General features: G+C 36.7%; 1 pseudogene; it reads left to right on the top strand.

Moving 5' to 3' along the window:
• Positions 1-697: 697 nt before the first annotated feature.
• Positions 698-2,816, top strand: LOC100914200 (annotated as a pseudogene).
• The last annotated feature ends 9,045 nt before the right edge of the window (positions 2,817-11,861 follow it).

Raw genomic sequence — 11,861 nt, 5'->3', positions numbered from 1 at the left:
ATGTAGATAGTCTACCTCCATACCAGATCACACTTCCTTGCCATTTAAGTTCACTGAAACACTGATTTCCTTTAACTTCCTTTAAAGTTCAACTCTAGACCATCTTCTCCATGAAATCTTTGCTGATCTCCCCATTAGAAAGTTTTTACTCTGTCTGGATTCCTTCACTTTTTGCATGTCACATCATTTCTAGTATATTGTAAGTTCCCTTAAGATAGGGGTTGTTTTTACCTTTTCTAGGGTCCCCCGGTCTTTAGCACAGTGTAACTGGCAAAATGTATAATAAATGCTTGTTGACTATATGGAGCCATGGGGAACCAGTTGATTGTCATGAACTTTCCAGGAATGGTATAGTTGACATGATGAATATTCCCAAAGCCAAAATTATGGAGAATTAATGTCTACAGCAAATGGTGGGTCCATGGCTCCATTCCACCTTGTCTATAGGTGAGGAGACCATATAGAGACTCACAGGCAAAGGCAGCCCAATAAGTACCTAGGGCCCTGCACAAAGCAGTAAGACCTGATTCATCAAGTTATATGTAAAAATTCAGGGTCTGTAGACCTTCTTTCTTTACAGGTTCCTAATGATGATGTCCATTTATAAGTTGGTCTCTTACTTGGCACTTGTGCTTGTGAATAATGGAAATATTCCCCTAGCAATGTCTCTGGAGCCTCCACAAAAGCCTCTGACTTCATGACCCTCCACCCCAGTGACATTAGTGACTCTCCCTCAGGATTGGATGGGGAGATCATCTACTTTAAGAATAATGTCTACTACCCCCTGGAAGTACTGCACAGCTTTGGGGAGCATCTTCCAGATTATTTTTGCTTGTATTTGAAAAATGATGAACTTCTGGGGACCATATTCATCTTGCCTGGATCCTTAACTCCAGGATCTAGAGGCAAGTTGAAAAGCTACATCACTCCTGAAAGCTCCTCTAAATGGTCCCTGGAAGGAAGACTTCCAGCCACGTTTATGACTCTGGACAGCTCATCGGTCATCTACTGTGGAACCAGAATACCCTCTGATCGCTAAGAATAAGGATGTCTTGGGGGTGGCCCAGAATTTGCAAGATATCTTAAGCTTCTTATTAGGACACAAAGAAAAGTTATCTCAAGGTTTGGGGATAGATGGTTCTACCCAAGCTATCCAATCTTTCCATGACTTTTCCAAGCTATTTTATCTTTCCCCAGTCTTGGGAATCTTTTCTACTATTAATTCTCAGGAAGAGTTCCAGGTCTGAACTGTCGGTGAATGGCCAGGGAATGAGCCAGAGTTAAGTCCAGAGCCTGGAGAAGAGAAAAACTCCTTAGAGCTCACGGCCGCTGATGTGAGCTGGGTTAGTACTTTTGATTCTGATTCTGACACCTTTTCTTCCCCTTTCTGCCTCTCGCCATTAAGTGAAGCCCTTACTGAGAACAGCAATATTGTTTTTCTGGACAATGAAAACAAAAAGACATGGACAATTACATGACCTGTTCTACCAGCTCCACCTCCAACCTTCACACTAGTCTGCAGTCCCCTGAGAACTGTGACCAACTGTAAAACTCCAAATGGGGGGAGCCACAAGAGGTGTTTGCCTTACATATCTGCCTGGTGTTTGGGATTGACGTGGGACAAATAAGGTCTTTCCATCTTTTCTTTTGTGTTAAACCTGTAACAGTGGGAAGCTGGTTGTTTCTAGCCAAGGAAATCGGTACAAGATCTTCCATTTTTACAGTGGTGGTTGGGATAAACTGTCAAAAGTTTTTCAGCAGTGGAAAGACTTTATCCAGTGAAAAGATTTGTATAAAGTTCTTTATCCAATATCTAGAGCTTCCTTCTTCAGAGTCCCACCAAGAGGAAAACATGTATAAAAAGATGTATTAAAAAAATTTCCACCTGACTTAAGTACTAGAATGAGTCAGGTAGAAGAGGAATATAAGCTCCAAAACCCTATTTTTTTCAAGGGCATTGATGTGTTGATCTGGGGTGAGGTCTGGTCCTTCCCAGCCATGCTGTAAGCATATAACCTGTGCTATTACAGTCTATATTTGATGAGTAAGAGACACTGGGGATGCAGAAGAGAAGAATACTCAAAGATTCAGAAGAAATGACTCTAGAAGAGCAGAAAGAATTCTGGTGCCATATATAGTTTGTTGTGTGGTTTGGAAAGGCTGGAGAAAGACATTCTTCTGAGGGAAGGACATCCAAACGTGGAGAGCTTGTGGTCCACAACCCAACCATGGGCTACTCCCAGAACATGTCAGACCTGATGCCTCCCGTCCTGTTGAGATGCTAGATGAGTCAGATACCTTCTGGTGCTTCACACACGATCTTTGTCAGTTCTCCTCGAGATGAGGATATGGAAAAAACAGTTTCTATGCTTTTGTGAGCTACTTTGGCTCACCCACCAGTGTTTTTACTAGCACCTTATTTCTCTGGGGGAGGATGATCCACAGAAGCTTTTCTGCATCCCTGGATCCTTGTTGCAGGAACCTTGCACATTTGGGAAGCATGGGGAGCTCATTACTAGATAGGCTATTTCCATCTCTTGATATGTGTGCCCATGGTGATGATCTACAGTAATAGTGTCATTAGCTAACAGCTGGCCACCGACCAGATGCTTGTGTACTTTAGAAATCTGGCCATGAACATAAATGGGGAACTTGTACCTAGGAAGGTAAAGAGTTTGTTTTATCACTCTTGCCTCTTGTTCCATATCCCATGTCATCTATATGACTTCTGTTAACTCTGTGGGACCAGCATGGGAGATAGTTATTATATCCCTAGTGTGGAGTGTGCCAGACCCCAGCCTGAATCTGAACAGTGAGACAATGGAGGCACTTTCTCTAAAATCTGCCAGTGAAGACACGAGAGCTTTGATTTCCACAAATAGAGCCAATTCATAGAGAAAGGTCGATGGAATGTTTCTTGGAGAAATCTCATTAAAGGGCACCAGAACTGGACAAGAGAATAGAGTAGGGGGAAACTACCTTTGAAAAACTACCTTTGAAAAAATGGAGAACAAACTTTTCTTTTTTAATGGCAGCACCAGAAACTAGAAGAAATAGAATGAAAATGTGACTACTAAATCACAGAAAATTCAATTTCATGACAAAATGATGAAACTTAACTGGAATCTCATTTCTAGGGTAGCAGAATTCCTGGTTTTTGTTGTTGTTGTTGTTGTTGCCAGTTTACCTGTTTGAATAAAGGAGTAATTTTCTAGGATCAACCCCTTCCACCTTCATCACTGGCCCAGACTCATTAGCAGCCCAAGTTAAACCCAGGAAGATAAACATTTAAAGAAGGCCAAGAAATCAGAAATCAGCTTTCAGCATTGAAAAGCAAATGAGTTACATGAAATCTTGAAGATATTTCCTCAGAGCCTCTCACACACACACACACACACACACACACACACACGCACACATAAAAACACAAACACACACACACACACTCATAATGCAAAAATTCCCCTTCTTGAAACCCAAATCTACTGTCTAAATGCCTTCTAGCCTGAGAAATAGAGCTGTCCCTTAAAAAAAAAAAAGCTCAGTTGATTTGGGAATGATGGTAAGATAGCGTGCCTGGGTGGCATAGGATTTGAGGAGTTTGGAGGTTTTCACAAGGACACAATAAGCTTTTTATACTCCTTCATATGTGAAAGAAACTACCTCCTCTTGGGTTTAAGCAAAAGACTTCTGAAGAAATATATGATTCATCTCCCTTGGCTTCTTTCAGGAATAGGTTTCTGCCAGGCTCATTGCTTAGACTCACCAAACATAGTAGCCAAATGGCATTTGAATGGGTAAAAAGATATTTTAAAAAGAATTACTTTAAAGAATAGTTCCTTAAAGAAATAGTCTACTAAAAAAATAATAGAGTATTTCTACTACTTACCAAGGATATACTCTCCCACAAATTCAGATTTCCAAAAAAGTCTTAATGTAATTTTAAACTTTAATAGCTTAAATACTGCACAAATAGCTTAAAGCAATTCTAAGACTTCTATGGGATACTCTACCCTAGGATTATGGGAAAAAAAGTTCTATTGCTGTCTTTCTAACTTTGTTTTTTCACAAATGACTATTCTTTAAACTAATTGTATCCTCTGGCTGACTAGTAAAAGGAACATATAAGTGAGGGTTTCTAACCTAGAGTTTTCTGAATGGATGTAAATTAAATTAAGAGTACTTTGAAGCTGGGAGAGTGTTTCTGGGAACCCAGCTTTCAGAGAGAGATGCCTCAGGTACTGCATAAAGTTTGTTTCTATACACATATTCATAATCTTGTTGTTTAGTCATTTTCAGTCATGTCTGACTTTCTTGCCAAAGATATTAAAGTGGTTTGCCATTTCCTTTTCCAGCTTATTTTACAGATTGGAAAACTGAGGTAAATAAGCTTAAGTGCCTTATCCAGGCTCAAAAAGCTAACACATGTGTGACATACATACCCCTAGCTACATACACAACTGCATATAAATTTACATGCATATACACGTGTATGCACAAATATATATACCCATACTTAAAATGTATATATAACATATATTACATATACTAAAACTACATGCTACATATATATACAATATGTATATATATAACATATATATATACATATACTTCTATATATATTTTTGGTATATATAGACATGAAATTAAATATATGAGTAGATCAAGAAAGCCAAAATGTATTTAAAATATCTTTTCCTTTTATAATATTCAACTCAAGGAGAAGAAAACTGAGTGTGAAAACTTAATTGGAAAAAAAATGTCCTAACAGCTCTAGTTCTTTAAATTCTGAGTGGGTTACCCTGAGAGAAGTGAAAAGATTCTGGAAGACTATAAAAATAGCCTGAATTTTCATCTGCCTTGGAATGATATGGGATTAAGCCTGATTGAGGCTTCTGTGAGAAATTCAGTCAATCTCCAGTTTGTCTGCTTGAATCCAAATTCCTGGTTCAGTCCATTTCATTATGGAGTTAACTCCCTCCTGTCCCTAAAACTGATTCAACATTTTTCTAGCCAGTGACCTCTCCTGATCCTGATCACCATGACCCTGTATCATCCAGACTTTCTTCTCTTCCTTTAGTCCTAATCCATTCCTCCCAGCAACTCATTGTCATTTACAACATACACCAAATCCAAAAATGTAGCAAGAAATAAGATTACCAATCTGCAAGAAAAGAAGCTTCTCTTCTATCCTGTCCAAATTTAATATCTTTAATGAATCTTGAGCGAAAAGTCAAGGATGATAAAGCGACCAAATGAAATTGGGATTGACTTGGGGTAATGTTCTGCATTCAGAACAGGTTTCCTCATTCCAGGAGTTCTAACACCAGAGCGCTAAACTACTGGAGTGCATAGTTCTCAAACAGACAGCCAATGGACTAGTAAAATACCAATCAAGTAATTTTCATCTTTCACACTACTTAATTCAATCAGACTATCTCTGAGCCGTGAAGGAAAAAAATAGGTACTTTAGGAAATGTAGAATTAAATGAGACAAGGGAGAAGTTAAATTTGGATGAGTAAAACCTAGAGGCTTCTTTGAACATTAATCTATCCTACCTCTCCTGTATATTATGGATCAGAAGAAGTTCATTTTATTCATATTTTCTTCTGTTTGATGACTATACTTATCTTTTAGGGTGGTACCTCCCAAATTGAGTTCCACAGAACCATGGAATTCTTCATGATGAGGATTTAGGAGGGAAAAGGGATGAAGAATGAAGTGTTAGGGTCAGTTTCCTCATTACTTTAAAAGAATAATTGGGAGGAAATGTGCCCTAGGGGATAGAGAGCTGACCTCATGGTGAAGGAGACCTGGATTTTAGTTTACCAGTTTACCACTATATAGTCTGTGTGTTTCTAGAGCAGTCACTTTGTCAGTGCTTTGCCTCTTGTTGCCCTTTTTCCTTCAACTAAAATTTAAGCTGAAGTTCAAAGATACACAGGATATGCCTAACTCACCTTATATGAGAGATAAAATCCACAGTCCATATAAATTAAATGTCCAAAATACTTAAAAGCTAGGAAAGCTTACTATTATATATATATATATATATATATATATATATATATATATATATATACACACACACACACACATATATGTGTGTGTGTATTTAGCATTCTTTTTTTTTTTATTGAATTCCAATTTCTCTCCTTCCCTTTCATCCTTTTCCCTGTCCACATGTAAATGAAATGGATTTCAATGAGAGAAGTCGGTTCAAAACTCACCAGCTCACTTTCTCCTCCAGAACCATTTGGGTCCAATAGTTGATCTAGATCAGGAAGACTGGAGATGGCCCTAGATGCAGGAGGAGAACTATTTTTAAGTTAAGGTCTTTAACATCTCAGTTTGTCTGAAGCAATGCCCATTCAGCAATTAAGGTTCAATAAGAAATAAGAAAAAGAATGGTCTCTTTCTTTCTCATTTTTTCCCTTTCTGATTCGATTTTTCTTGTGCAGCATGATGAATGTGGAAATATGTTTACAAGAATTGCACGTGGTTAACCTATATTAGATTACTTGCTGTCTAGAGGAAGTGGGGAGGTGGAGAGGAAGAGAGGAAGACAAATTGGAACGTAACATTTTGGAAGGCTGAATGTCGAAAACTATCTTAGCATGTATTTTGAAAAATAAAGATTATTATTTTAAAAAGGAGTAAAATCATAGTTCTGGCTACTCTTCCCCAACCTCCAAACTCCCTATCCCCCAAATCCCAAATAACATTTAAAGAATCTTTTTTCTAGAATGAAAAAAATTAATTTCTTTTATTCCACACTTACCAGATAGAAAATATGTATATATTCAAAGACATAGAATTTCTCCCTTCTATGCTGAGCCACTGAGGAGCAAGCCTGAATTGATTAATACATACATACACACACATAGAGAGAGACAAGATTCATCCTTATCATCCCTTTATAATTTATTATCTAATAAGTCTATAATACATATAATTGATTATAGTATCTATAATGAGTTGAGCTAAAAGTCATGGATGATAAAGTGACTCAAATGAAGTTGATTTACTTATGAAATACATATATACAAATTCACATAAATATATATGAATACACATAGAAACACATATTTGTTCATTCATCTATATATTTGTGTGTATGTACGTGCATACATATGTGTATTTGGTATCTCACACCTGCAGGGATGAGGGGAAGATGGCTATAACATGTTTTTGATTAAGATAAGTGATAATTGAGCCAGAGGAAAAGTGAATAAGCCTGGGGCGGGGGGGGGGGGGGAAGAGAGAGAATAGCAATAAAGGTTTAGCAGTGACATCAAAGTACAAACAGATGTCTTTTGACCCAAGCCAAGAGTCCATAGAAGCAATCAGTCCAGAAAAAGCATCAAGACCAGATAGGAGATTTTGACAGAAATCCACACACTATGTTCACAAAGTGCGTTTGGAGAAGGGTCAGCAGAGTGGTTCAGAGAGAGTGTGGAGTGAGCAACATTCAGAAATGACAAATGATGGTCTCTCCTCATTTATCTGTGTCTGAGACTCTCTGCCCTAGGACATAAACAACATTTGGCAAAGAGACACATTCTCTGGTTGTGTTTATTTCTCTTGTTTTTTAGGGTATCTGATGAAACATTGGTATACGGCAAGATCCTAGAACAGTTCCCCCATATTGGAAAAGTCGCATCTTTCTGTAGGGGCACAAGGACCCAGTTCTCATTTGTTTTGCTGGCCCAAAGTAGGAAAAAAGAACATAAATGTACAATGTCAGTTTCTTCACAGCTTCATAAGTTAGTGACCTAGGAGTATGAGTAATCCCTCCACATCACATCACCAACTCTCAGGGATGTGTTTGACCCAACCAATTTATCTCTTAATCCTAGACACAGGTTTTCTAGCTTCCTTTTCTGTGTTGTCTAAAAGATATCAATAGAAGAATTTGGACCTGAACTAGTCTTTGCTGGATCCCAGCATAGTAATAGCCCCACTATATATTATGTAATCTCATATTTCCAAGACCAATTTTGGTGCTATTGAGCTTTTCTTCTATATAAAACTATGATTCTCTTAGATAATCTCCCTCCTTGGGTCAGAATATTTATACTCAACTATTCCATCTAAAAATCCCTTCCAGTCCTACAGTGTTCTATTGAACATTTTTTCAAGCAACTTTGTCACCATACAAAATTACAGTCATAATTGCAGGAAGTGACAATCCAGTGAGATCAAATCTGGCTCCCAGAGCTAGAGCCTGGATCACTGTTTTCATCCAACAATTTAAATTTCCTAATGGAATCAGCTATCCCAATTAAGTATCTGCCAACTATATAATTACATCAAGTCAAAAGTATTTCAAAATAGCTTGAGTTGGGAGAATTTTAATTTTTTTCCTCAGAGCATGTGCAGTCATGGTTGTAATAGTGTTAGAGATACAGGTATTCTGGGAATTGGATGCCATTTAATTAAAAACATTTTGTTGAGGTTCTCTGTGTTTCCAGAGTTTGTAAGAAAAATGATATTTCAAGAACATGGTGAAAGGAAGCTCTAAAAATACTTTGGAATCAATGGAAATATGAATTATCAAACAAAGTCTAAATTAATATTTCTAGAGAGTAAAATGTCTTCTTTGGAAAAATAAAACAAAACAAAATGATGTTTAGTCATTTTACTCTGAGAAGGAGGTAGTGTTTAACCCTGAGCCAAGATTAGGGGCCAAAAAGGCTGGATGAGCTGTATCTATCCTTGCCATCCTTGCAGGTTTGTTGAACTCAGCCCAACTGGACTCAACCCAACTCTTTAATCATACCATCTGGTTTCAAGACAGCCTTCAGTGCTCTGTATCCACACAAAAGTGACCAAAATATACAACAACAGCCATTGATAATATAAAATAGTGGAACATGTATAAGACCTGTAGTGAAAAGACCTGGATTAGAATCTGAGCCCTTTGACTTAGTAGCTATGTAACCATTGTCATTTAATATCTCCTAGTATTAGATTTCTCATCAGTAAAATGGAGATAACAATACTTGCTTGTGCCGATGACATGATGGTATATGCCGATGACATGATGGTATACTTAGAGAACCCCAGAGATTCTGCTAAAAAGTTATTAGAAACAATCCACAACTTTAGCAAAGTTGCTGGTTATAAAATAAACCCACATAAGTCATCAGCATTCTTATATATCACTAACAAAATCCAACAGTCAGAGTTACAAAGAGAAATTCCATTTAAAGTAACTACTGATAATATAAAATATTTAGGAATCTATCTGCCAAGGGAAAATCGGAAACTTTATGAGCAAAATTACAGACCACTTTTCACACAAATTAAGTCTGATCTAACCAATTGGAAAAATATTAAATGCTCTTGGATAGGGCGAGCAAATATAATAAAGATGACAATATTACCTAAACTAATCTATTTATTTAGCGCTATACCAATCAGACTCCCAAAAAACTATTTTAATGACCTAGAAAAAATAACAACAGTTCATATGGAAAAACAAAAGGTCAAGAATTTCAAGGGAATTAATGAAAAAAAAATCAAATGATGGTGGCTTAGCTGTACCAGATCTAAAATTATATTATAGAGCAGCAGTTACCAAAACTATTTGGTATTGGCTAAGGAATAGATTAGTTGATCAGTGGAATAGATTAGGTTCAAGGGATAAAACAGTCAACAAATATAGCAACCTAGTCTTTGACAAACCCAAAGATCCCAGCTTTTGGGATAAGAACTTACTGTTTGATAAAAATTGCTGGGAAAATTGGAAACTAATATGGCAGAAACTAGGCATTGATCCATACTTAACGCCGTACACCAAGATAAGGTCAAAATGGGTTCATGACCTAGGCATAAAGAATGAAATTATTAATAAATTAGAGGAACATAGGATAGTTTACCTCTCAGACCTGTGGAAGGGGAAGGTCTTTATGACCAAAGCAGAACTAGAGATCATTACTGATCACAAAATAGAAAATTTCGATTATACCAAACTGAAAAGTTTTTGTACAAACAAAACTAATGCAGACAAGATTAGAAGGGAAGCAATAAACTGGGAAAATATTTTTACAGTCAAAGGTTCTGATAAAGGCCTCATTTCCAAAATATATAGAGAATTAACTCTAATTTATAAAAAATCAAGCCATTCTCCAATTGAAAAATGGTCAAAGGATATGAACAGACAATTCTCAGATGAAGAAATTGAAACTATTTCTAGTCATATGAAAAGATGCTCCAAGTCATTATTAATCAGAGAAATGCAAATTAAGACAACTCTAAGATACCACTACACACCTGTCAGATTGGCTAAGATGACAGGAAAAAATAATGATGATTGTTGGAGGGGATGCGGGAAAACTGGGACATTGATGCATTGTTGGTGGAGTTGTGAACGAATCCAACCATTTTGGAGAGTAGTTTGGAACTATGCTCACAAAGTTATCAAACTGTGCATACCCTTTGATCCAGCAGTGTTACTACTGGGATTATATCCCAAAGAGATTATAAAGAAGGGAAAGGGACCTGTATGTGCACGAATGTTTGTGGCAGCCCTTTTTGTAGTGGCTAGAAACTGGAAACTGAATGGATGTCCATCAGTTGGAGAATGGCTGAATAAATTGTGGTATATGAATATTATGGAATATTACTGTTCTGTAAGAAATGACCAACAGGATGATTTCAGAAAGGCCTGGAGAGACTTACACGAACTGATGCTGAGTGAAATGAGCAGGACCAGGAGATCATTATATACTTCAACAACAATACTATATGATGACCAGTTCTGATGGATCAGGCCATCCTCAGCAACGAGATCAACCAAATCATTTCTAATGGAGCAGTAATGAACTGAACTAGCTATGTCCAGAAAAAGAACTCTTGGAGATGACTAAAAACCATTACATTGAATTCCCAATCCCTATATTTATGCACACCTGCATTTTTGATTTCCTTCACAAGCTAATTGTACAATATTTCAGAGTCTGATTCTTTTTCTACAGCAAAATAACGTTTTGGTCATGTATACTTATTGTGTATCTAATTTATATTTTAATATATTTAACATCTACTGGTCATCCTGCCATCTAAGGGAGGGCGTGGGAGGGGGGGGTAAGAGGTGAAAAATTGGAACAAGAGGTTTGGCAATTGTTAATGCTGTAAAGTTACCCATGTATATATCCTGTAAATAAAAGGCTATTAAATAAAAAAAAAAAAACAATACTTGCTTGATTTATGTTACAATTGTTGTGTGTCTAATTGTGTAGGTATTCAATGAGCTCCTCATTTTATTTAATCTTTTCTTTATATTTCATATATAAAGGGCTCAATACTATGAAGTTCTATTTTGGAAAAAAAAAGAATTAGAAACTAGTCTATGATGATACAAGAGAAATATATGAAAGAATAAAAACAAGAGGTATTCATCAACAAGCATTAATTAAGCAAGAGTTATCTTACCACAAGATAGCAAAAACAAGAGTTAGCTATCAATAAGCATTGATTAAGCACTTCCTACACATAAGATATAGTGTTATTTGGAGGATGCTAAAGGCTACAAAGGAAAAAAAAAAAATGAAAAAGTATTTATTCTAAAGGGATTTAGAGAAAATTAGCCGAAGGAGAATAATTTGAGGAATTATGGTAGACTGGATACCAATAAAGAAGTAATTCAATAAGAATTCTGAATATAGTGACAACTACAATTGGACAATTGGAGCAAATTCCAGGCCTCAGGCTGTGTAGAGTATAGATTGGTCTTTATTGGAGGATGGCAACTGGAGAATGAATTTGAAATCAACTTCAATGCAGCATAAAATAATATTAGTGGAACTGAGGTGGAGAGATAGAAAAGAATGAGGAGAAACCAAACTTCTAAGAA

This window comes from Sarcophilus harrisii, chromosome 3, assembly GCF_902635505.1.
Source record: "Sarcophilus harrisii chromosome 3, mSarHar1.11, whole genome shotgun sequence".
NCBI classification, from domain to species: Eukaryota; Metazoa; Chordata; class Mammalia; order Dasyuromorphia; family Dasyuridae; genus Sarcophilus; species Sarcophilus harrisii.
This window is presented reverse-complemented; position numbering and strand designations above follow the sequence as displayed.